Source organism: Gallus gallus, chromosome 5, assembly GCF_016699485.2.
Source record: "Gallus gallus isolate bGalGal1 chromosome 5, bGalGal1.mat.broiler.GRCg7b, whole genome shotgun sequence".
Taxonomy (NCBI): Eukaryota; Metazoa; Chordata; class Aves; order Galliformes; family Phasianidae; genus Gallus; species Gallus gallus.
In genome coordinates, this window is record NC_052536.1 from 49,323,049 (window position 1) to 49,349,636 (window position 26,588).

A 26,588-nucleotide genomic window follows, 5' to 3' on the forward strand; every position below is an offset into this window, starting at 1 on the left:
CCGCCCGGCCGCGCCGCAACGCAACGCCCGCTGCCGGCGCCTCAGGGCGCGTCCCCGGGGCGACGCACAACCCCGGGCTGAGCTCCCCACGGCCCCGCGCCGAGCCCCCCAGCACCGAGCCCCCTAGCACCACCCCCCGCCCCGAGCAGCCCGCCCCTCTCGCGTGGCGCCGAGCCCCGCGCTCCTTCTGCCCCCCGAGCTTTGCCCCGCGGCGGCGGGCAGAGAGTATCGGCGGCATCAGGTGCAGCCGGGTAAGGCAGGCCCGGCCCCCGGCTGTCGCCTGCGCGCTGAGCGGCCGGGCCGGGCCCGCCCCTCGGTGTGTGAGGAGGAGCGGGTTTCGCCGGGGATTTCCAGCCTGAGCGGGCGGGAGAGGAAGTGTGGGGCGGGGGGAGACGGCGCAGAGCGGCAGGGACTTTCCGTCGGGCTGGCGGTCGCCTTCGCCGGGCTCCAGCTGCTGCCGCCCCGCCGCCGCCGCACGCACGCTCGCTCGCTCGCAGGTAGGGGCTCGGCTCGACACGGGGACGGGGTGCCGCGCCGGAGCGGGGCTCGGGTGGGTTCGGGCTCCCTCGGCTCCGCGCCGTGCCCTGGCTCTCGCCGCCCGCCCAGCCGAGGCGCGGCGCGGCGGGCTGCGGGGCCGGGCGCTCCGCCTGTTGCCGGACCCCGGCGGCGGCGCGGGCTCTGCCCCCCGGACGCAGCCCGGCGCTCTGCAGGTGCCCCGTTTTCGCTCGCTTATTTTCACCTCTCTTCCCCCCTTCCCCCCCTCCCCTTTCTTTCTGTCCTCCTCCCGCCGCCCAGGGGGCTGCGTGCCGCGGGGGGAGCCGCCGTCGGGCCCGGCCTGGAGCCGTGCGGGAGAGGCGCTTGCGGCGTTTGATGTGGCGTTTGAATGCAGAAGCCTCGCTCCGCTCCTGGCTCCCTCCATATGCGGTGCTGGGGGCGGGACGAAGGCCTTTAAAGGGGCACTGCCGGCAGCCGCCGCGCCGCTCCGCTCCCGGTGCCGAGCGGGGCCCCCCCACGAGTCCGCCGCCCTCCGCGGCTCCGAGCCCCGGCAGAGGGGCGGGCGGCTCCGGTCCGTGCGGGACATCCGCCGCCGCTGTCACGGAGCGGCCCCGGCGGTGCGGGAGGAGTTGTGGACGGAGCCACTTTTCCTACATAGAACGGCCTCTCGCTGTCTGGCGGGAGCGGGCAGCGCTTTGGTGGCTTTATTTTTGTTGTTTTTGTTGTTTTTTGGTTTTTTTTTACGCCATCCGTCTCCTGCGCTGCTTTTGCAGCATCGCGTTTTGCTCGCTTGAATTAATGATCGCGTTGTAGGGTTAGGGAAAATAACGAGTGTTTAAAAGTTTATACTGAGTCATTCCTCTGCAGATGAACCTATGACTGACTCATAATCTGAGAACTGCAGTGGCTTGTAAAATAGGAAGGTAAGGCATTTACATCTTGATTTATTTGTGTCTGAGATCTGGATTACGTGTGGAGAAACAACTGAGATGGTCTTAGTGCTGGGAGGCGGAATCTTGCGTTCTGCCAGTCAGAGCCTGTGTGTGACATGAAAGGCTGTGTGTGCCCCTCTGGGTGGGTCTGTACCACGCATTAGAACGTTTTTAATCTTTTTCTGCTTCTGTAGTAGTAAATGTGGGAAGTTCCGATGATACAATTGGAAATTTGCAGTCTCCTTGGGTCAGGGACTTCACTAGCGTGCTGAGATCTATCAGAGTCCTGTGCATTGTGGTATGCGTGCTTTTATTCTCCAGTAGAGCTGTGTATTTTTTCGCTGTTGGTTCGTCCCACGGAATGCGTGTGGCAATGCTGTGCACTAATCTCAACTTGCATTCATAGACCAGAACGGAGCTCGGTGTGTGATGTAAAGGCACGTTGGCTGGATGCAGCGCAGCGGATAAGCGGCTAAATATGAAATTGCGAAGTCTGTATTCGGAATGGGTACTGACTTGCACAGAAGTGTGAATTTAAAGGATACATTGACTGTTGGAGTTACGACTAAAGAGATGATAACATAATGCATGTTTTCCTTCAAGATGCGCTATTTGACTCAAAGTCTCTATTAATGGCAATCTGTACTGAAGTGTGCATGGAGTAATGGAGATATAAATGTTAATTATTTTGCCTAGGGAGAAGGTTTTGATGTTAAGAGAAGAGGTACTTGGATATTTGTACTGAATCAGAGTTCTTTGTGGCTGGGCTGGGAAACCCCTTTAATACAGCCTGATAACGGAAACACTGATGTGTCATGAGTTTGGGCACTGCAAGCAGACTGCACTGGGAGGTTATAAAAGTTGCTTCAGTACAGCATGAGAATGGTAGGTGTTTTACTGAAATCTGACATTGATTCAGAGCTTCCAACGGTAGCTTTACCTACGATGTAGAAAGGTGAAATACATTCAGTATCAGAGCAAATTAATTCTCCTTCAGTATCCTCTTTGGAAGAGCAAGTCTCCAGGCTTGCCGGAGGTCCTCTTGCAACCAGGTTTGGTGATACTGGCTTTGGGAAGCGGTTCTGGTGTGGATTTAGAGAATTTGATCATCATCACGTCAGCATATATATTTACTGTTGGTACCTTGGAAAACCATTTAAGATGGCAGTACTTAACAGCAGTGACAAAAAATTCTTAAAGGGGTCTTACCAGTCTGTGCTAACACAGTTTGTTTTCTAAAGCATTTCAGCATTTGCTGCATTTTGGATCTGTGTATCGTTCTTGTCTGTAATACCAAGTTTAAGTGATAGAAGAGGAACATGTTTTTCAATACTGTATTAGTAGATATTTCTAAAAAAAAGCCAGCAATCTTAATTTCTGACTTTTGCTGTTAAATCACTGGTATGTAAATACATTGGTAAGCAGGCAATCAGAGTTCTGAAGATTAAAAAGTAAGGTAGTTTAAAAATAGGTATGACTTAAATCTAATCCAGTATTCTGAATTGGCTTTGCATGAATAGACATTAGACATCAGAATGTGTTATTCTTGCAGTATCTCAGATGATGCAACAGCTGGATTCCATTTTTTTTTTTTGTTACAATAGTGTTTCTTAATTGAAGGTGCTAAATCTTATGATGTCTGAAGACTACTCATTACACACTGGTTTCAGATGTCTGTGTTCTTGTGCACAGTTCCTTTAAAGAATTGCCAAGACTTAAGGTTTTTTTTTTTTTTTTTTAATGGCTGTGGGTGGGTACTTTCTGAATATGATGCTTGTATTTAAAACCTCCTGGCATTTTTGGCCTATGGCTCAGGAACACCAAAAGTGGTAGGAGAGAGTGAAATCAGAGATTTCAAGATGTGATATGGGGAAAAGAAGCCAAGAGAGGGAGAGTTGTGTACGTTTGAGCATTAAGAGAAAGGTATGACTGTAACATAAGGAAAAGTGCTGTAGCCATGCAAGGTCTTATTATACTGTTTTTTTAACCTGCAGTGATGAAGTGGTGACATAGAAACCACAGCAACAAAGGGCTGGCAAAGAGAATGTAACTGGTCTCCCAGCTCTGCCTGCTGGAAGCCCACCCTGTAGTAAGTGGGAAAGTCTGTTTATGCTTGTTTTGAGAAATAACACTTTTCTATTTCTCTGTCTTTAATTTTTTTTATTTTCTTTTTCAGACAAGAGAAAAAGAGAAGGGATAGAGAATTCGGAGGAAAGAGGTGGCAGCTTGCAATGATTAGGTGTCTGCAGAGTAGGAAGTAGGAAGAGGTGCTCTCTTGTCTGTGCTAATAGGAGTGAAAATAGAGACCCCCTACCCCCCCTCCAAAAAGAGAACCTAGAAAACCAGTAAGGAAAGCATTAAGCAGAAATATCAAAGAACTTAAGAAGAAAATAAGGTAAAAAAGATGATTTGATATTGGAAATTGTGATACATGTGTAGTTCTTTTGGATTTTTTTTTCTTCCTGGAAGTGTTTTCTACCCTAGCACATACAGTAGAATATTGTTGCCATTGTGACTTCAATTGCTACTGACTGTTGGCTTTGTAACTAGGTTAAGAGGGCAAGTGTCTCTAAAATTATACATAGCAACTGTAGGTCACTAATCCTCTCCGCACCCCGAAAATGTTAAGCCTTTGATTTCTATCCCGTTGTTCTTCCATACTGATTTACTTCACATACGCAAAGTATGATTCTAGTAGAATCCTGCATTTGATCCAGCAAAGGGCAGCATGGGAAGAGAAGTCTCAACATGCTCAAGGATGCAGAAGTTCCATATTGTACATGTGGTGGCCTCTGTCCCTGGCTCCCTTCTGCTGTAAACTGGGTTATTGTGTAGTTTGACATCAAGATTGATTGCTGCAAACTGTAAGCATTAGAACAGCATTGGGCATAGCATTAAGTTCTTTACAAGGAGAGTGGTGAGGTGCTGGAACGGGCTGCCCAGAGAGGTTGTGGATGCCTCATCTCTGGAGGTGTTCAAGGCCAGGTTGGATGGGGCCCTGGGCAGCCTGGTCTAGTAAATGGAGAGGTTGGTGGCCCTGCCCAGCAGGGGGGTTGGAGATTCATGATCCTCGAGGTCCCTTCCAACCCAGGCCATTCTGTGATTCTGTGATAGCAGAAATACTTTAGGTTGGAGCGTTTTATAGTTCCACTATTACTTTATGTACTGTCATAAAAGACTCACTCATGAAATAGATTTATCTGCTGTACAGAGTGAACATTCTGTAGGTTATTTACAATGATAAAATCACCAATCATTCTCTAATATGGTATAAATTATCTGAAGTGAATATATACAGTATGCATAGCAAATGCCTCAGACAAAAACTTTACTGAAAGAAGTCCACACAGCTCATGCAAGAGTGAGGAACTTCTCTTTTACATGCTGTAATGATGGCTGTATGGAAGCTCATTATTACAGAAGCTTAATATTTGGAGTAATGCTGAACTTGTCTGAGTTTGTGGTTTCTGCAGTAGTAAAAGAAAGCATCTTTCAGTAAACAAAGCAAGATATGGCATTCCAAACTTGTCTTGGATGGGTGTGAGTCTTCACAGCTTTCTTAAGCATCTAAGAAAATGAATTATCTTGATTTGGCCTGTCTTGAAAATCATGTTGCAGGTGCTACTGTAAGATACAAAGTGCCTTTCTGGTCTGGTTGCTACTTTGTTCCCACAAGCTCTAGAGTCTGTGGATCAAGAGAAGATGGTCTGCTGAACATACCAGTGTAAGATCTAGGAGACCCAGAGGCTGTTCCCTTGTTCCTCTAAATGTCTGTACTGTAAGTCATTCCGTGCGGCCAAAGCAATGAGGATCTTTGTTGCAGTGCTGAGTGGTGTGACATCATGCTGGTGTCCCAGGGGCAGAAGGGGGATTCCAAGCCATGTTTTCTACTTCCCTGGGGAGCATTCTCATAGTCAGCCACAGGCCAGTTAAGCATAGTGTCACTTCCTTCTCTTCAAACTCTTCTGCTATGCCAGGAATAATGAAAACTCTGTGCCTGAGAAATGGAGTAAGAGGAAGCATGGTGCCCCAGCCAAGTGGTTAAAACAATTACTGAGATTAGGAAAGGTGTAGAGCCTGCTGGTGCATCTCCCACTGGTGTCTTGGTTATTGTTATCTGGTGTATTTGGACTTGATACTAAGGGACTGATACTTAGGTGCTTCTAGTGTTAGGTAGTAACTGGCTGGGACTTCTGAGGATACTTATAATACGTTTTGTGGCTTGTGTGTGCCTGGCCTCTGGCCCCTTCTGGTTTTGCCTTTTCCTAGTCTGTAAAAATGGAAATAGTGGTGCTTTCCTGTAGTCTGAGGGCATCAGAGATGATGTGCTGAGACAGAGCCTGGCAGTATGAGCATTATCCATTGATGAAACAAATGAAACAAACTGTATGAGCAGTGTGGAAGTATCCTGTTCTGTCTCTTCTGCAGGGCTGTACCATTCTGCTCCATCAGTACTATGGGGCAGGAAGTAGAATTTGTTTCACAGCTCTTGCATTGTTGTGCACAGCAAATATGCAGTGTTTTAGGAAGCTGAGAGTACACAACAATTTGTCAGAAGGGTGCTTTTACTTATTCCCAGCTTTCTGCTTTGGTTGTTCTAGAGCACTAATAATTATTCCTTATTCTATGGAACCAGCTTACTCTCACAATAAATGTGCCTAAAATAACTTTTTAACAGCAAAGCTCAGCTCATGAACCAAAATTTGGCAATGTGAATGAAATTCATTATGTAAGCTTGTCCATGTGCTTGAGAGAGAGATAAATAGGACAATTGCTGGAGCCTTTCATAGTGGGTACGTAGTACCAGTAAACTTTACCCGTTTACTATCCATTGCCTCTGCTTTTCCAAAGAGAAGAACCATAGAATCATAGAGTTGCTCAGGTTGGAACAGGCAGTTGGAAGTCCAACTGCAACCTAACCAAACTACCTTAACTTTAACAATCCTCCACTAAATCATGTCCCTAAGCACCAAAGAACCTTCCCCAGAGTAAATTTCCTTGGGTGATGTCTTCTGACCATTTATTTAATGACTTCTCTAAATCTCAATTTTTGCTTAGGAAGTACAGCCTTAAATTTTCCATTTGCCTTCTGCTTGTTTAAATCTCCTTTAAGCCATCCTAACTGACTCTGCTTTCTGTATTTTGTGCAGTTCAGTTATTAATGAAATACTCCTATACAGACTGGCCAAATAAATTGAGATGGAAGAGAAATACAAACAATGTAAATGCTCTTAACTTCTCAGGTTTCTTCGTCTGATTCATGGAAGTGGATTAATTTCATAGAATCATAAATGGTTTGGGTTGGAAGGGACCTTTAAGACTGTCTAGTTCCAACCCCCTGCTATAGGCAGGGACACGTCCCTCTAGACCAGGCTGCTTAGCACCCCATCCAGCCTGGCCTTGAGCCCCTCTGAGGAGGGGGCATCCACAACCTCACTGGGAACCTGTTCCTGTGTCTCACCACCCTCATAGTAACAAATTTATTCCTAATATCTAGTCTATATCTACTCTCTTCCAGTTTAAATCCATTTCCCTTGTCCTGTCTTTACATGCCCTTATGAAAAGGACTGCTTTCAGTCATTCCATATCTTTTGTAAGTTTAAGTTGTGAAAGGGTGACTTTATTCCAAGGTGTTCTCATCTCACATGAGCAAAATGACTGAGTACATTTTCCCATTTGCTTTACTCCCCTTTTCCATCACTTTTCTTTTGAAATACTTATTTTCAGACTTGTATTTATTTTCATACTTTTGACTAATACTCTTTATCTGTAAATCAGCTTTCCTTTGACCTCTCTGTAGCTTCCTGTTTCTTTTTTCCCTCCACCCAAGATAAGTTAACAGGCTCTCCCAGGCCACTAAAAATGGCCCTAGAATGTACCCTACTATTGTCTGAAGTCTGCATGTCCTTAAATCTTTAAACGCTCTCTTATGACATCCACTTCACTGTTTTCTTTTCTGTTCAGAACAGTATCCTTGAGAGGGGAGCAGTGTCCTTTTGCGTTTTAGTTCAGGATACATGCCGTTGGTAAATATGCATTTCTCCTCACTGAAGGTGTCGATACATAATGGAAATACCAATGCATCCTGCATTGTAGTTATAGTAGTGGATATTGCTGCTGTGCTGCTCAGCAGTTTTTTTAATCTATGTGATAGTAAGGTATTTTGACACTTTCTTGGAGCATGTGCAGAAGAATGCTCTTGGCAATCCCCGGGAAGGTAAAACAAGTTTATTGTTATTTGTTGTTTGTGTTCTCCATCTGCTATTTCTTGGCACCCGGGCCCATAAATTCCCCTTCTTCTCCTTTCCTTCTTATAAATTCCTGAAAGCTTCACTTTCATTTTAAGAAAGTTTGCTTAGCAATGTAACTTTGAGTATTTTACCCAATAACTTCTTGAGGGAGTTTAGGGGATTTACTCTCCCCACTGTTTGCCTGTGTGTTTTTTTTTTTTTTTTTTTGTTTAGTTTAAAGAATTAAGATAAGCAAACAAATTTCTGCCCACAGCATTCTGTATGAAGAGATCCTTCCAGAATAGGTGTAGAAGGAGTTTGGAATTATGTTGTTTGTATATACAAAGCCATTAGTACTTATAGCTGAAGTATAATGGTGTAACTTTATAACATGATTCACTAAGAGGTTTGGTTTTTGATACAAACTCAGTGTATTGGTTGACTGTTTAGAAACTGGATAGGTGAGGTAGGCTTTGAAAGTCCTTTAAAGCTGTATGTAAAAAGGTGCTTATTCCAGAGCAAGAGTGTCAGTGTGCTGAGCTAGCTGGCAAAATACGGAGTAGTTGAGACCTTCCTTGCAGTGTTGTGATGCACCAAATGGTATGAGGGAAAAGGGGAACAAAATGCAGTGAGGAAGAAAGTACTTGTAGATTCATTTCATATGTAACTGTATGCTCTCCTGACATGTTTGTTTTCATGAGAAAATGTTGTTAATGAGACAGAGTGGAAATTGCCAGCTGTCATCTTACTGCATGCTTTACTGATGCTTTTTGTTCATTTACTGCCAATCTCTACATATATTTTGTAGCAGAAGAGCAACCTTAAAGATATCTTGGAGAGCTGGACTTGACTTCTAGCAGGTGTAGGTAGTGACTTTGGTTGCTGTGGTTAAGATTCAGCATTGTCCTTAGACTTGTCCTTTCCCTCTTTTGCTTTTGAAGAGAAAGCTTAAACATTCATGAGGTATTTTTAAACTATCCTTGCTTCTTCACAAATATTTTGTTTTTACATATTTCTAACCAAACTCTTATCTCCTGGTTAAACAAACTTCCTACTGTACTTAACAAATTTGCACGTGAAAATATCTGTGAAAAAAGGGCTGTCAGATTGCTGCCTGTGGAAAAATGACTTGGCTTCTCTTGTAGATAATCAGTTTTTGTAGCGTAATAAATAGGGCATGTGTTAAAGTACCAGTTGTTAACACCTCTAAAATAAAATGTTTGTCATGTTAAAGAAGGGGAAAAAAATTGGTGAGCTCTCCATTAGATGGTGCTGCTGGGATTGAAATATTTATATACCTAATGGAAGCAGACATCTACCTAGAGCTGCTTTTACAATCTCCCCAACCCCCCTATTTTTTTTAAATGATTTCTTTTTATTAAAATACTTTTCAAAGGCAGTGATACTTACAAATTTTTTTTCTTTTTTTTTTCTTTTTCTTTTTTTTTTTTTCCCAGTTTGAAATAAATAGACAAGATACTGAAAAGACAGGCTGTTTCCATGGGAAGGAGGCATGGAAGAAGCAAAGCATACACTTTTTGCATGGGTGATTTAGATGCTAGCAGCTGCCTCTTTTGTTGTAACTCTCATCTGTTTGAAAGATGGCTCTGAGTTACTGTCATACACCACTACCATGTAGATGAGGATACTGTAGTACTAAAGAAATTCAGTGTCAAGATGTACTTGATTTTTAAAATCCCCAAGTGAATTAGACTGACCATTACAGTGTTAACACCCATATAAATTGGAGTTCAATCTTCTTGCTGCCTGCTGTCTGCTTGTTTTTCTTTTTGAGGAGCAGTGTTTTTTTCAACTGAACAACAGAACGATAGTATTTGTTTGCCTGAGCCATGGCTGATTAGTGGTTTTCAGGAAAAGCTCAGGCAACAAACTGTGGTGCCGATATGTAGGCATATAGTACTATCATAAATGCCATAGCTTATCCCAGTCTGAATGGTCTGAAGTTGTTGCTTTGAACCTCTGCAATTTCCGATGTGTCTAAAAACATATCTACCTGTTCTGCATGTCTTGGATACTTTAGGAGATCTAAAATTGTGCTTAACGCCCATGATTGGGCACTCAACTCTTCGTACATATTAATTTAAAACAATGTGCATTAGCAAGCATATCCTTGCTGTTAGGACTCCTTCAAAGATGGCAAGGCAGGGTTGGTGAGTGAGGTCTTTGGTATCTTCCATACCACAGAGCTGTAAACAGAAAAACAAAAAACAACAACAACAAAAGCCTCACAACCTAATTTTTAGAAATGGTGCTGGTCAACAGGAAGAGAAGTTAGTTGTGGGTGTTGAACAAGATGATCTTTAAGGTCCCTTCCAACCCCAAAACATTTTTGATTCTAGATTGGGTTCATGAAGCCACAGCCCTCTTCCCATTACAAGTATAGGTATTTTTAGCATGATTTAAAGAGTACAGATGATTGTGAGTAGCCAGCTAAAAAAGTTTGGTAGCACTGAATAGCACTGAGTGAGAAATGTAGCAGAGGGATTTTTTTTAAAGAAGTGGAAATATATATGCACACACATAAGTCTTTTTCTTTTGACAGATTTTTATTCAAAAGCATGCTTGAAGGTTGGCTAGCAGGACTGGCTTAGCAAACATCCACTTCTTGGAGTTGGAAGTTTTAAATTATTTTGGATTTCATATGTAATTTTCTGTTTTCAAGAAAAGGAAATGAGATCCTTGATTAAATTCTTTGTTTACTTTCTAACCTTATACGGGGCTGTGTGATTGTAAGTTGCTCTTAGTTCCTCAAGTAGGTTGAAGTAATGACAGAGGGATGGTTCTCTTTGATGGCTTTAGTCATCCATTTGGGGAAAAAAATAAAATGTTACTTAAATGTTACCAATTATGTGATAACTGGGGAAATGGACAAGCTGTTGTGTGAGAGAATGAGAGCTTCACCTTGAGTATTTTATCATTAATATTAATTTACTGTTGGCTAATAATAGCACGTGAAGGGGCAATTAAAAGATAGTGGTTACATACAGCTGTATGACTTCACATCAAATATGAACTTGCTATTCCTCACTGACATGATTTGGCTTTCTGAGTAAGGCCAATCCAAATGTGGAAGTGAGTCTAGAAGAAAGTCAATCATGTTAATCTCTATTCAAGATGATCAAGCATTGCTGTAGGATAGTGTATAGACAGTATAGTGTATAGACAGGGTAGTGATATTCTTGTTTTGGGGCTCTACTAGTAGATACTCGAATACTGGCAAATCTTGGCCTTGGTTCTTCCCTCCTGCCTTTGCTTGTATCTGATTAGGCAGCTACCACTGCGTTTATAAGCTAAGACTTTGCAATTAGTAGGATTTACCAGTATACTTTGCAGTGCTTAGATTCCAGAGCAAGGAATAGCTATTGTCCCTGTTGCCCAAATAGAATCAGAAGCGTACCCCATGAGGATGTTCATCAGAGAGGACAGTCAGGAAAGAAGGGACAAAATATTATAGTGCATCAAGAGTGTTTATTTTTGGTAAGAAAGGTAATGGGGTTCTAGACACTGATAAAAGCAGTGTTGTAATAGATCCACTGAAAATGGATGCCGAAACTTATTTCTGCTTAAGAAAAAAACAACACATGAACAATCAAACATGAAATTTGGAGTAAATGAAGGATTTTGTTTGCACATACACTGTTCAGGAAAGGAGTGTGGATGGGACGGTGCTCTTATGTTTATTGATACACAGGAAAACTCTTGATAATAAATGTGGATACTTGTCTTGATTTAGCAATGACAAAGAGAGGAAAGAGCTGGTTAAGAAACAGAAGAAAAAAGTAGCTTGTGAAAGATTAACTTGAACTGATTAAATTCATTATTTGTAGGAAATGATGGAGGAAGAATAACAAAAAGAGAAGAGAACAGCAGAATACTAGAATTCAGAAAACTTGTAGGATGCCATAGGAAGCATTTTAGAAACCAAGAAGAATTCGGTAATGTTACCTGCTCTGTAGAGAAAAAGTGTGAATCACTAATTTGTACTTCCTTTTGCACTGGCACATAGCAACAGACCTATTTGACTAAGTCAGTACACTGCTAATGACCTCAGATCCAAGGAAAAAAAAAAAGTATGAAGCGAGGTGAGAATGTTAAGGATAAGTAAGAAAGAGTGACACAGGCACATGGAGTAGAAAAAAAAAAAAAAAAAGAGGAGTGTTTGAGACATAAAACAATATCAAACCAGTGAAGGAGGTAAAAATATGTCCTCATTATCTTTCATATGGTTTTTAACAGGAGGAGGATATTGTTCCAGCAGTCAATAAGAAGAGAAAAGTAACAATAGTTGATGCCAAGAGGAATAAAGTAATGAACTCTGCTTTTTTTCAATGTAAGAGTGAGGTGATACAATGTGTAATCCAGCAATCCAGCACCTCTTCAGCATGTTTGTGGTGATTCACAGAGGTTAAATGCAATTCCAGATGTTTTTTTTGTTTCATCTTGTGTTTTTTTTTCTGTGAAGTGAGTTATGTGAAACTGAGTAATAGAATTCTATTTACCAGGAAAACTAGGATAGATGTAATTTGTAAACATCTGCAAGATAGCAGAATGATGGTAAAAGCTATTAGAATTTTTCGATAGGATTTTTATCATGGTTCTTTCTGTGTCATGATTTGAGGTCGAGGGGACTGGGTTAAGATGTTCTGTTTTATAGGATATAGTTGCAGGGATAGTGTGGAATGAACTGGAAAAGTGAGAAGAAGGATGCCAATAGCTGTGATTGTTCTCTGATACACTGCCTAGGCATCTATTTTTGTCTCCTGAGGTGGTTAAAATTTTCAACAGTGATTTAAAGGATTGAATAATAGAGAATGCGTCCATTACTTTCCCAGATGGATACCAAAGTGGGATTGCATGCAAGTTTTCTGGAGAACAGAATTCCGATTCAAAATGAACATGTCTTGATTGGGATACAGTCATTGGCTTTGGGGAGTTCACTGCTCTTAAATTTTCATATAGCCTACATTTTTCTTGCATCAAGGATGCAGCTTCAATTTCTCTTGTTCTCCTTCTTTCAAATACTGAATCAAATTCAGAATGTCATTGAGCTTAAAATACTTGGCCTACAGCCTCATCCTAAATGAAATGCTTAAGTCTGAAGTTATGACTGAATGCAACATGTCAGTCCTGATGCTGCTGCAAGCACTGAAATGAAATGGCATCTTTCCCCCACTTGTAGAACAGACCCAGAGCTGTAGTTTGCTAGAATTGCCTTGATACCATGAATGCTGCTTAAACCACCAGTGAACATAAGTTTTACATTGTATGAAGTTGTGAAGTGAGCAGTAAAAATGAAGGAGCCACATTGTGGTTTTTCTTAATGCTGTAAGCATGGTAAATTCAAAGGGAAAGATGTGAAGACCAAAGAAAGGTGTAGCAGTATCTTAATGGCTCTTGTTAGTCACTGGGGCTCAGGCATTAGAGCCTATTGCCAAGTACTAGATACAGTAAGTAAAATAGGGTCAAAAGCATTTAGAGAGCATATAGTAATTCATATGTTCATATATGGCCTGACTGCCCTGGTAGAGCTTCCTGAGGCCTTACGATACTCCCTTTAAACTGGTGTTGTTTCTTTGTTCTTCTGCTCTCTACTCTTCCTCCTGTAGGAAGGTTTCTCCTAAGGAACCCTTAATCTTTGTACTTTTGAGACACCATTCTATGGCCCCTGTTTAAACCACCCTGTGTATTGAGATGTTCAGTGCTTGAATAAAGAGGTCAGCATATAATGGCTGTAATTAGTACAGAAGAGTTCAGCTCCCATTGTTCTAGGCTAATGCTGGATATTCATCTGTTTTCAATAGCTAGAATGAGATGATGTGGTGACTGGGTTATTCTTTGTGCAGTTGCTGGGAACAGTCAGTGCTCTTTGTGGCAGTATTACAGCTTTGCCATGGTCCTGGAAGAATGAGTTAGAGAAGATGGTCCGAGTTAACTAACTTTGGGAAATGGGGAAAATGAGAATTGAAACTGGACTGATGACTTCAGTTCTGTGTCAATCAGTAAAACTAACCTTTCAGTATTGAATATGGCAAAAATGTGTAGGGGAAGCAAGTATGGGAATGTTATGCATCCTTAATCAGTTGCTATTGCCTGCAGTTTGCCCGAACATAACAGTTTCTGGTCCATATTCTTGACTTGGAAATAGTTGGACTGTAAGTGTAAAGTCTGAGTAGTGAATACATTCGTAGCGAACTCTCAGCTGTTTCTAAATAGTGATATAATAGAATTATAGAATCATTTGGGTTGGAGGAGACCTTTACAATCATGTAGTTCCAGCCCCCCTGCTATAGGCAGGGATACCACCCACTAGACCAGGTTGCTCAGGGCCCCATCCAGCCTGGCCTTGAACACCTTCAGGGAGGGGTCATCCACAACTATTCTGGGCAGCATGTTCCAGTGTCTCACCACCTTCACAGTAAATAATTTCTTTCTAATATCTAGTCTATATCTACTGTCTTCCAGTTTAAAGCCATTTCCCTTTGTCCTGTTGCTACATGCCCTTATAAAAATTCCCTCCTCAGCTTTCTTATAGGCCCCCTTCAGGTACTGGAAGGCTGCTATAAGGTCCTCCCAGAGCCTTTTCTTCTTCAGACTGAAAAACCCCAACTGTCTCAGCCTGTCTCTGCAAGGGGAGGTGCTCCAGCCCTCTAATCGTCTTCTTGGCCCTCCTCTGGACGTGTTCTAACAGCTCCATGTATTTCTTGTGTTGGGGGCCCTAGAACTGGACACAGCACTCCAGGTGGGGTCTTGTGAGAGCAGTGCAGAGGGGCAGGATCACCTCTCTTGACCTGCTGGTCATGCTTCTCTTGATACAACCCAGGAGACGGTTGGTTTTCCAGGCTGCAAGTTCACGTTGACTCATGTTGAGTCTTTCAGCCACCACCCCCAAATCCTTCTCCTTAGGGCTGCTCTCAAGCCATTCTCTGCCCAGCCTGTATTTGTGCTTGGGATTGCCCCTACCCAGATGCAGGACTTTGCACTTGGCCATATTGAACTTCGTGAGGTTGGCATGGACCCACCTCTCAAGCCTGTCCAGGTCCTGGATGGCATCCCTTCCCACTACTCAGCTTGGTGTCATCAACCAAGGGGGGGCTTCTTAATCTGCCTGCGAGTGGAGTACAGTGGAAGGACAGGGGGTCTCAATTACAGGAAAAAAGGAGTCTTCCAGTTGTGTGGTGATATTCTGTTTGCCTTCATCTGCTCCTTTCTCCCTTTCATTGTAGGGTTACACATACATCTGTTTGCTGCTGCTGCAAGGAGTTCTTTTTTTATGCATCCTTTACCTCTTATCTGGTTTGCTAGTACTGCCTTCTCTTTTTTTTCTGTCATGGTGCAGTTTTGTATTACTGTACTAAGGCCCTTTCCTGAAGCTAGTGGAAATATGTCATTTTACAAGACCTACTGAAACCTCTGTAGCATTGTATTCCTATCTGAATTAAGGAAAGGTGCTTTCATGGCATGACCCTTGCTTATGGCAGTGGCTCAAAGGTTTCTGATCTTTTTAGGACCATCTTTCAAAAGAACAGATTAAACTTGCTCCAGTATGACTTCTGATTGCATAACACACGAGGAAGAGCTGCGCTTATACTTAAAATTTGAAGGGCATCAGCTGCCTTTAGGTGGAAAACCTAAGGCAGACCACAAAACCAATATTGTTCTGGCTGTGGTTTTTTGATAAGGCACACAGGGAGTGCAGCCTGCTAGTTCATGGAAGGTGGGGACTGGTATCGCTTTGCGGATAAAGCTGATGAAGCCAGTGGAAATACCATGCTGTTCAGACCAATAGAAAGGCTGGGTGCAGGGTGAGGGTGAGAACTGTTCAGTTGTCTGGGGAATGTAAAAAGCTGTGCTGGTTTCTGGAAAAACTGCTGGCAACTTTGGGTCTTTGGGGCAGTTCATTGCTTTGGCTGCTACAATTCAGATGTGTTGTATTTTACTTAGGTAATGCAGCTGTATTACTTGTCTTGGGCTGTATGTTCCAAGCATAGAATGTGAGCCTCCACATAAATGTGTGGGTTTGTCCCCAGATAACAGTTAAAAATACGCTTTCTGATTTCATAGAATCATAGAATGAACGGCTTGGGTTGAAAGAGATCCTAAAGGTCATCTAGTTCCAGCTGCCCTGCTGTGGGCAGGGTTGCCGCTCACTAGATTGGGCTGCTCGGGGCCCCACCCTGCCTGGCCTTGAACACCTCCAGGGATGGGGGCATACACAGTTTCTCTGGGCAAACTGTTTCAGTGCCTCACTACTCAGAGTAAAAAAATTTCTTCCTAATATCTTATCTAAATCTTCCCCCTTCTAGTTTAAAACCAGTCCTCTCTGTCCTATCCCTATATGCCCATGTTAGAAGTCAATATCTTATAAGCTCTCCTCAAGTACTAGAAGGCCACAATGAGGTCTTCCTGGAGCCTTCTCTGAACTGAACTGAACAAGCCCAGCTCCCTCAGACTTTCGTTACGGGAGCGGTGCTCCAGCCCCTCTGATCATCTTCAGGGGCCCCAGGACTGGATGCAGAACTGCAGATGGGGTTTCTTGAGGGCGGAGAAGAGAGGGACAGTCACCTCCCTTGACTTGCTGGCCACTCCGTTTTGATGTAGCCCAGGGTACTGTTGGCCTTTCAGGCTGCAAGTGCACACTGCTGCCTCGCATTGAGCTTTTCATTCACCGTGACCCTGAAGTCCTCCTCAGTGCTGCTCCCAGTATGTTCTCCCAGTCTGTACACATATCTGGGATTGCCATGACTGAAGTGTAACACCTTCAGCTTGTTATTGTTGAACCTCATTAAGTTCACGTGGGCCCACTTTTCGTGCTGGTGCTGGTCCCTTTGGATGGCATCCCTTCCTTCTGCTGTGTCAACTATACCACTCAGATTTGTGTCATGAGCAAACATAGAATGGCCTGGGTTGAAAAGGACCTCAAAGGTCATCTTGTTTCAACCCCCCTGCCTTGGGCAGGGTTGGTAACCTCTAGACCACGCTGCCCAGAGCCACATCCAGCCTTGTATTGGAATGCCTCCAAGGATGGGGCATCCACAGCCTCTGTGGGCAACCTGTTCCAGTGCATCATCACCCTCTGAGTGAGAAACATCCTCATGTTGAGGATGTACTCAATCCCAGTATGCCAGGTCATTGATAAAGGTGTTGAGGAGCACTGGTCTCAAGGCAGACCTGTGGAAGACACCACTCATCACCAGTGTCCACTTGCACATAGAGCTGTTGACCACAACCCTCTGGCTGCAACCATCCAACTGATTCCTTAGCCACTGAGTAGTCCAGCCTTCAAATCCATATCTTCCTTTTTCCGGTCACTGGGGCTTTACCTGACAGCTGTGACTTTTCAAATGTGATGGAGAGTGGCCTGGCAACTACATCAGTCCGGACCCTGGGATGCATGTCATGGGGTGCCATAGGCTTGCAGACATTCAGTCTCATCAGAAGGTCTGTAACTAGCTCTTTGCTTACAGTGGGATGGTTTTTTGCTTCCCCAGTTCCCACCTAGAAGTTTAGGAATGTAAGAGACTGAAGCAAATAACTTTTTGAGTAGCTCTGTCTTCTCCATGTCTGTGGTTACCATTTCTCCCTTCTCATTTATTGAGGGGTATTCCAGGTTCAACCTAGTTCTGTGACGGGGGTGAAGGGACCCACCATTCCATGCCCTGGGAAGAGGAGGGGATGGCAGAAAGGAGAAGGATGGGAGATGGGCCTGGATGAAGGAAAACGGCGGCAATGAGCTGAAGGAAAAACTTAGTTTACTAAATGTAGTAGTGGAGTGTGAGATAATACAACATAATACAATATGTTTGGAAATTGAAGCTTATAAATCAAATAAAATACAAAAGAGAGAGAGTTTCTGAAACTGAAGTCCTTACTCGAATGTTGTAGCTGAAGCAGCCAGGGAGCAGAGGGAGGTCTCATGATTCCCAGTCCATTTTATCTTTCTCTCTGAATGGAAAATGGAAATGGAAAAATGAAGTCTTCTAGGAGTTGTAGTTCATTCTTCTCTTCTGAAACAAAGAGACCAGAAATGCTGACAGTCCACAGAACTACAGCATTCAATCTTTAACTTCCAGTGCGCTGCATGATGTTATGATGTGGAATACTGATGGAAAAACCATAAAACCATGACAGAGGGTTATGTTCACCTTGGACTTTCTTTTCTAACCAATATACCTGTAGAATCCCTTATTTTTCACATCCCTTGCCAAGTTTAGTTTCATCTTTGCCTTGACTTTCCTAATCTACATGTCTGGATGGCATTCCTGTACTCTTCCCTCAGTGTCAGTTGTATTTCAGTATTAAAACAAATGTGGTCTTTCTGCTTTTGAGATGTTATATAGTTAATTTAATTAACGTTTGATTTTTGCAATCTAAAATACTCTGGAACTCAAATCCTAATACTTTTGAAATTAAGACCTACTGCGTTAATTAAAAATATTTATTCAGTTTGCAACTTTCCAGAAGTTGTATAATTCAAAAAGAAGGCTTAGTCCTTAGCCTTCTGAAAAAAAAACAAAAAAACAAAACCAAAAGCAGAAACTTATTGCTATAAGCAATAATCTAGACAATCTGATTTTTTAAATTTACTGCATTTTCAGCAGACTAAGGAGAAGAGTATTTGAACAGTGCAATGCTTTGAATTTATGCTCTGATTTTATTTTGAGCTGCCTGATTGATTTAACGCTGTTATCAGCCCCTGAAAAATAGAGGAAAGATCCTCTCATTGTGGTTACTCTATTATGAGTGATCTGGATTTTATGCTGTAGCTGTGCTGGAGTATGTTTTCACTGGTGAAGAAGGCAAGAAAACCTTCTGGTTTGTTACTGACTGACTGTAGTGGTCGTTGGCCCTCTTGTTGGCTTTTATTTCCCAGTAAAGTGAACATGGAAGAATTAAGATGGTATCGTGCTTTCTTGTAAATCCACTCTGATTGTTTCACAGATACTCATTTTTTTTTACAAGAATAAATTGGTAGCTTAAACTACATTTAGTTCTCAGTACTGCAACTCAGATATGGCCTTGGTATGCTAGCCAATGGGTTGTAATACTGTTTGGTGGTATTAAATGTACCTTTGTTTTCAGTCTTCGTATGTCCTCTCTTTTTCATCTGAGTGAGAATGTTTCCTATGCTGAATAGGTTCAAGTACAGTAGCTAGTAAAATTAGATCTGTGTTGAGAAATGGAGCATGCATCTCAGATAGATAGTTTCTTTTCTTGGTTTTGGTTCAGGTTAACAGAAGTATCTTTACATCTGCAGTTTCTGGAAATTTAAGAACACTGTGAACCTCTGGCCAATAAAAATTTTCCCATTATGTAAAACATTCTTGCAGATCAGCTTGACTCACTCCGTGGTGACAGTGGTGACTTCCTCTATGAAGTAAATACATTTTTGCAATGAATTCTCTAGTCAACTAATAAATCTCAGTGTGGCTTTTTGAGTTGATGTCATTTGTATGATTTCATGCAACTTTAACATACTATTTCTCTTTTATGCCTTCAAGCTTGGGAGAATTGTTTCTGTATATTAAAAGAAGACACTTGAAACCAACTTTACTTGTTTGTTTCCCAGCAGGAAAGCCTGAGTGCTTAGGCTTTAACTGAATCAAGACCAGCTCTCAGCAGCAGGAGACAATATATTAATCCATTGGAAGTACACACTGCAGTTTCGTGTATCACTGTGTTTATGCTGTGAATTTTTTTCATGTAAACAGGTAGGTTGTGATTTTTATTTTTATTTTTTGCTATACACGTTTTTGTAATTTTAGAAGTCTTGTTTCGGTTGTGTGAGGGTTGTTTTCTTGTTTTGTTTTGGTTTGGTTTTGTTTTGAGGGGGTGGGGGGTAGTGGTAGAATTCCTGTAATTGTGTGAAACCGTAAAGTACCTTATTCTCCTTTATGTTTTCACATCTCAAAGTTGATGGTATTAATTTTACAAATCACCTTCAGTGCTTGAACTTGCTTTCGGGTGTGATACCTCAAATCTCAAGCAAGTTTCTCTCGTTTCTGTAAGCCAGCCCTCTTGTAGCACTGCTCTTCTTTTGTCTTCCACACAATTCGAGTGGACTATTTAGCAAGTTCTCCTGTACTGTCTGACTGGTGGAGTTATGATGCCTGATAGTATGTGGAGGTTTCTTTGTTAATAAATTTTTGGTACATTTTATCAATGTTATTCTATTTGCAACCAAGGTAAGCGTTATTATCTCTATTTCACGGAACACCAGTGGGAGAATTGTTCTTTTGGAAATAGCTTAGAAATAGGATAAATGTTAGCTACTTCCTTAGTCAAGAGGAAGAAATATTTTAGAATGGTACATTAAATATTTTTGAGGTTCTCCTTTCCTTCCTTGTTGCACCTTGCTTTTTCTGGAGTTTGGAAACAAAAGGTAGTCCTACAGAAAGCTGGCAGTCCTGTTTGCCTTTGGTTTTAACTGTAAAATAAGTTTGGACAAGAAAAAGTGAAACAGATGCTCCTTTCAAATTCTTGACAAAAGCACAGAGTATTTCTGAGTTCTCTGGGTGAGCAGTAGGGGTCGTGTCCTCAGAGAGCAGCAGCAGATGATACTCTGAGACTACAGAACATGAGATTCTGTGTCCTGTTCCTCAGAGCAGCTTTATAAAGCTGAAAGCTAGAGAAGTTGTACTCCTTTTCCATACAAAATTTTGAAACATCTGAAGATTTATTTTTATTTTTTTTTTTACTACAGTTCTTTTAAGCATTATGACATAGAACATTCCAAATACCAAAAACTCTGGGAATCCTGAACGATTGGTCAATCAGACTTGCTGCTTTTCTGTAAGAATTTCTTCCTTGGCCCTAGTTTGTAATGTAGTGGTAGGTGGTGTTTTTTTTTTTTTTCTCCTAAGAAGTGCTGTGTGTATCCTTGATAGTGTGTGAATCCCAACCAGGAGGCAATTGGACGTTCAGCGTCCTGAAGCAATATAAGTTAAGAAGTGTTGTTAAGATGCTACTTTTAGACTAAATGCAAAAACTGAAAGATCTTATTTTACAATTTGTTCTCTTTTTAGGGGATATTTCTGGTCCTCCTTTCCCCCAGCTTTAGTAAGATTTTCTTGTTGATGTTCCTTAATTTTAGTTATTTTTTTTCACATTTGGCAATTCCCAACTTCAGATTGAAGCTGTATTATACAAAGTAGTACGCATGCAAGTATACGAAGAGATGGGAACTTGATAGGGTATCTAGTTCATGAGGGTGAAAGGAGGCATTATGCCTTCTTCCTCAGTGAAGGAGAACAGAAAAGTACAGAAGTGCTCTAAGTCATGTAGAAGGTACTTGTTAGTTCCTCTAATATTTTAATTTTTTACCCCTATTTCAAAGCCACCAGGCTTTTTCCCTTTCCAAATCTGTTGTTCTATATTTTTAGTGTAGTACTTAATGTTTAGTGTACAAACCAGGGAAGAGGCTCTAAACTGAAGATGACCTTTGGCATTGAATAAATTCTTAATAATAGCTGCAAGCTTAAGTAACTAAAACTCTGAATGGGACCTATGCCATGCTAGAGAAGAAAGAATACAAAACAAAACAATCCAAGTTGTAAGACTGCTATTTCAGTGCCTGGAAACTTAGAAGCCCCTGTGAAGAATAAGCAAAGGACTTGTGCGTGGCTGTGAGAAAGCAATCTTTCTCCTGTCTGTGGATGGTGGGGAGTGGGTAGTAGTTGTGTTAATTATATCTGTGAAGCTGTATCTATGTTGCCTGTTACCTTTTCTTTAAAAGGTCAGTGTAAGCCCAGTTGAAGCATGCCACTAAAAACAAGCAATTTTTTTTCACTATTGGGAGTCGGAAGCCAAAAGGATTCATGCGCATGAAATTTCTTTCCAGCATTCTTCCTGCTTTTCTCCAAATAACGTGTTCTGAATACTGGCTCTTGCACATTCTCCTGGGGCTGCAGCAGGAGGTCTGGAAGTGAGGTACAGGGTGCTGAAGGTTGCTGTTCAGAAAAAAAAAAAATAAATCAAAAAAATAAAATTAAACTCTTGTATGAATGAAAAATAGATAAAGAGAGATGCTGGAGTATGAAGGGAAGAACAGTAGAGAAAATCCTTGAGATCTCACCAAACTGCTGTTTATTCTCTTAAACCCACATCTGATGTGGCAGGAGATGATTGAAATAAACTAAATGGTAACTTTTGGCTTCTTTTCTGGGCTCCTTCAGTCCTCCCCTGCTTGCATTTTGTGTAGCCATCGGAAAGACTGCAGTGCAGTAATTGGCAAGGATTACTAGGAGGGAAAATCAGGCTGTGATGACTCCTTTTACTGAGTCCTGCATTTGGTAGCAGAATGTAATGAATGGATGCCTTTCAGTTCCTGATTCAGAGATGTGGCTGCTTGCAGAAAAGGGGATGGTTCAGTCTTCATTGAGTGTCCCTCGTGTCTGCATGTCATGTCAGAAAGCCAGTAGGTTTAGTGATGCAGTGGTTAGTTTGTTCTTTGATATGAAATACTTGCAGTTTCTGCCTAATACTTTGTATTTAATCCTTTGTGCTCAGACAGTGGAGAGTAAGGTAAGATACTTTTGTTGCCTGACATTTAAAGGATAATGGAAGTAATTTGTGCATGATGTAGCATGCAACAATAACTGTATTCTGTTGGAGAGTAGAAATTTTGATTATCTTTTTAATTGCTTGCAACACATGGAAATTCATTGTAATGAAGTCTGTGGATCATCTAGTTTACTCAAGTTGACAAATGGTTTTTGTACTTCATATGAGTTAAAGGATTATTTTTTATTTTGTCAGTTCTAACTGATTTTCCAGTATAACAATAGAAATTTCTTTTCAAGAACAGTGTTCTTGGAATGTTTGTTCTTTTACATTTATCATAAGAGCTGAAAACCAATCCTTTCTCTGTCTTATTCCTGTCTTGGGATGTTTTTTGATGCCAGAGATTTAAGGATATAGCACCATCATAATGCTGCAACTTACGTGTGGAGCATTTGTGCTGAACTCATTCAGTAAGAATGAAAATGTGGAGGCCCATAAATACTTTGTGAATTGGAAGGAGTTGTGTGTAGGCAGAGAGCTCAAAACTCCCTACACTAAATTAAGATTTGTAGCTGGGCACGTACATGGCACAGTGACGAGGATAGCATAATCCATGTCTAAATTCTGGATAGGAGTGTGAAGAGCTTTGGAACTTGTAACTTGCTGAGTTGTTATATTGAAATTTAGTATTGGAATTTGTGACATCTACTAGCAATATGGGCTCATTGGGAGTTAATACACTATTTTAGTGGGGAAAGTATTGTACAGATGCAGATCTCCTTTACTTATGAGTAAGTTTGTTTCTGTACATCTTAGTGCTGGGCTGTTTTTCCAGTTCTCTTTCTAGAATTAGACAGATTGGGCTTTCATTGGTCAGTGTGTTTTTTTGTTTTTTTTTTTCTAGAGTCTGCAGCCACTCATTACCCTTAGTTAGTAGGATTGTGGTCTGCACTATTAGAAGCGTAGCCCTGCCTTTTTACCTCCTTAGGGAGAAAGGTGAACTGGAACATGTGATAAAGATCAAAAAGGACCTATTTAATAGCTCTGAAAATCTGTGGCATTTCTAAATAAATGCTATTGTCTTGGTCTCACGTTACAAAGTTAGTTACTTTAGACATGATTAGGAGAATGAAAGCCTCACACATTCAGTGGCAGATCTGTAATTCTGTGACTGTCTTCATTTCCATAAACAGTTCTGTGTAACTGCTGAGGTTGATCCATCTTTGCAGCATTTTGTGCAGGATGACAGCTGGGAGTACCCTGCCAAGCTGGGCCCTTGGTGCCAGTCTGCTTAGTGTCATCGGGGAGCATCGTTGAGCTGGCACTATGGAATAGCTGGTCACGTTTTTCAGACTTTTCTGACACTGTTAGGCTCTGTGGTAGGTGGCCGCAAACTTCATTGACAAGAGCTGAGAAACTAAGAGTATTGCAAAAGTGTGGTTTTACTGTGTGTGTTGTATATGGTCAAATGAGTTTTGTACAACATGGTCGCAAAGTGTTATTCTTGAAGTGTAAATATGAGAACTCTGTGGGGATTTAGAGTTGGTGTATTGGTTGCCTGAGTGGCGGTGTGGCATTTGTTGTATTTAAACTTGACTGTCACCTTTTCAAAACGTACGTAGATAGAGATCGATGGAGTCTTCCCTTAATGATGCATTCAGGCTCTTCCTCCTCTTCTCCGTGCCTGTTAAAATGTTAAGTTTAAGAAAGTTTCCCCAGCATATGTTACTTTCTTCTAACCGTGTATTTGAATATTGTCTTAGGGTGAGTGCTTTTTGAAGAAACCCTGCAGAACACTTGGTTACTTTTCCAGAATTGGAGTAATGTTTCCAAATAGAATTCAACAGACTGTTAAGAAAAAGGTTGTGCTGCCCTGTAGAGTTCTTTACAGTCTGTGATGGCAACTAATGCATCTGAGTGGAGAAGTTTTGTATGAAGGCAGAAAAAATTGACCATAACTTTCACTTTGTGTAGGTCCAGCTATATATTGTTGTTTCATTGAAAAGTACTCTGTGAGCGATAGTGGAGAGGAAGACAGCAGTTTAAAAATCATGTGTTTGTATGTTACCTATACTGTTCTACACTATTTTAAAATTTTCCATTAAAAGTTAGTTTGATACCCAGTTTCATTAGGCTAACTTTATCAATGCTGAAAAACGTGTACATGGTTTTTGAATGAAGGTGACATAACTTCAACTTTTCTTTCCTTAGGGTGAAGAAAGAAACCGGGCAGACTAGCAAAGTTCTTTTTGTCAAGAGTAAAGAGAACCCTTACAGAACATTGAGAAAGTGCTTTTTTTCTCCTCTCTTCTCAAGCTACAGATCAAATGAGATTCAAATAAAACGAAGGAAATGTAAGCAATCAAAAAGCCTGTTCTGAACTTGAGGAAAGGGAGGGAGGGATGTCAGTCCATAAAGAAAAGGAGGATAGAAATTCTGTCAAAAATCTGTCACGAGAACTTTGGATATCAAGAGCATTCAAAACTAACAAATCACTTTTTAATGTGGTAATCTCTTCAGTTGTCTTTCAATGGGAACTTTTTGTGAGGAGTATATGAATTCCTGACTGATGCACAATTTACCTGTTTTTATAAACATGTTCTTACAGAGAAGAGAACATGTACTAAAGAGCAGATTCCAAGAAGATACATAGATTTAATGGTATCATCTGTTTGGAGACTCACTTCTAATGTGATGCTTGTGACTCAGTCAGGGGTGTTACTTGACACTGTCTTCACATCTGTGTCAAATTATTTCTGGATGCATTTGGTTTTTAATCTAACCTCTTTTGGCTACTAGGATAAACCCTACATTTGCCAGCTTAAGAATTTGATAACATTGGATGCATGATAGATGTTCTCCTAAGAACATTCTTCCTGAGCAGTCTTCTCACTGAGTTGACATAGGTGGTTTGACTTGATGGCTATTTTTCTGCTTATGTGTTGTCTCAAACTTCACTGGAAATCATCTCCTTTTTGCCTTGTTTTTTATTTCAACATATAGTCATACACAATTTTCTTCCTCTTGAGCACTGAAAATGCAATAGAACTTCTTGTGAAAGTAAGCATTTATTTTGGTGACTTCAGTCTGAATTTCCATGTGCAGCACTTACTTTCCATTACTCTGCTGCTGTTATGAAAGGTTGATGTCAGGAAAATATGTTGGTGTTTTTTTTTGTTTTTTTTTTTTAATCTGTGTTGTAAATTCTTGTGCTTCAAGGTAGAACTTCGATGTGATGGTTGAGGGCTTGAATGAAACTACTGATCAAAATTCACCAGATAAAAGGAGGCTATATAAAGGATAGTGTATGAATCCAAAAGGTTTGTATGAATAGAGATTATGGAGATATTTTTTTACATATATCTGGAGATGGAAAAAAAAAAAAAACAAGGCTGATGGTACTTCATTAAGCATTTAAAATTTTTATATGGGAAGGGAGAAAAAGTTGGTATTATTCTTATTCAGATGAACTTGTATAGTGTAGATTTGTCCTAATTACAGCTGTTTCTGGCTTTCTGTCCTCTGTAAATGCACTTAGAAAATCCATTAATTCAGTGAGGCACGGTAGCTGTTCAGACTGATAACAAAATGCAGCCTTGTTCCAAAATGGGATAAGCTTTGCTTATATTATTTGCTGACAGCTGTGCTGGTGCTAGCTGTGATTAGTAAAACTCTCAGTACAAGTGATGCCCAGGAGAAGAAATCACTAGAACTATATAAAGAAAAAAATATATAGTGCACTCTTCTGAATGCATCATTCCTTCATTCTTTGTTTTTTTTTTTTCCTTTTTCCCTGAGTAAGTGTCATGAAAAGTAGATTTTTACTTTCTTTTAAGATGGTTTATGATTGGTCTACAGAATTTTCTTATCTGAGCTAATGCTAGGAATTTTCTGTGCTTGACCTCAAAGTAATTGCTTCTAAGGTTAATAGAAGAAATGCTAAATAGATGCTTTGGAGTTACTCTTATTATCATTATTTTTTCTCAGATGTTGTATTTTGCCAGCTAAGAAAACTTACAGCTTTGTCTACTGAAAGCAAATACTCATTGTCTTTAGGCTTCAGTGAAATTATGAAGGGAAGTACAGAAGCGCTGTAGGCTATAAGCCTGTCCCTAGTGTGTTCTAGACACTTTTTAATGATTGGAAAAGATCCCAGGGGCTGCATTGGACCTGTCTCAGTAGAAGCATGTTTTAGAGTTTTCATGTATTTTGGGACTTGGAGATACAGATGTTCTGAACTGGTTTACATTTAAAGCTCAGTTGTTATCTTCTAAAAGTAACAAAGTAAGAGATGCCAGGTAAAGGAAAGCCATTGAAAGAAAGGGTACTTACCTTGTAATGATACAGTGGCAGTTCTGCTTAGGTATAGACATGCAGGTGACGTGACCTCACTAGCTATTTGTCTATGATG

At 41.2% G+C, this 26,588-nt stretch overlaps 1 protein-coding gene across 20 annotated transcripts in view; it reads left to right on the top strand.

Annotated features, from left to right (window-relative positions):
* The first annotated feature begins 394 nt into the window (after nt 1–394).
* TRAF3 (TNF receptor associated factor 3) overlaps nt 395–26,588 on the top strand; it is a 69,388-nt gene continuing 43,194 nt past the window's right edge. For 4 of the 20 annotated variants that reach the window (XM_004936343.5, XM_015287825.4, XM_015287826.4 and 1 more), the window contains exons 1-4: nt 395–497; nt 1,363–1,418; nt 19,245–19,386; nt 24,389–24,531. The gene's annotated coding sequence lies outside the window, so the exon portion shown is untranslated. Of the gene's footprint in view, nt 498–1,362; nt 1,419–2,123; nt 3,351–3,421; nt 3,517–3,603; nt 3,823–19,244; nt 19,387–22,183; nt 22,199–23,406; nt 23,557–24,388; nt 24,532–25,396; nt 25,498–26,588 lie in introns of all 20 variants that reach the window. The other 16 variants (XM_046942506.1, XM_025150935.3, XM_040701285.2 and 13 more) reach the window with 16 other exon arrangements.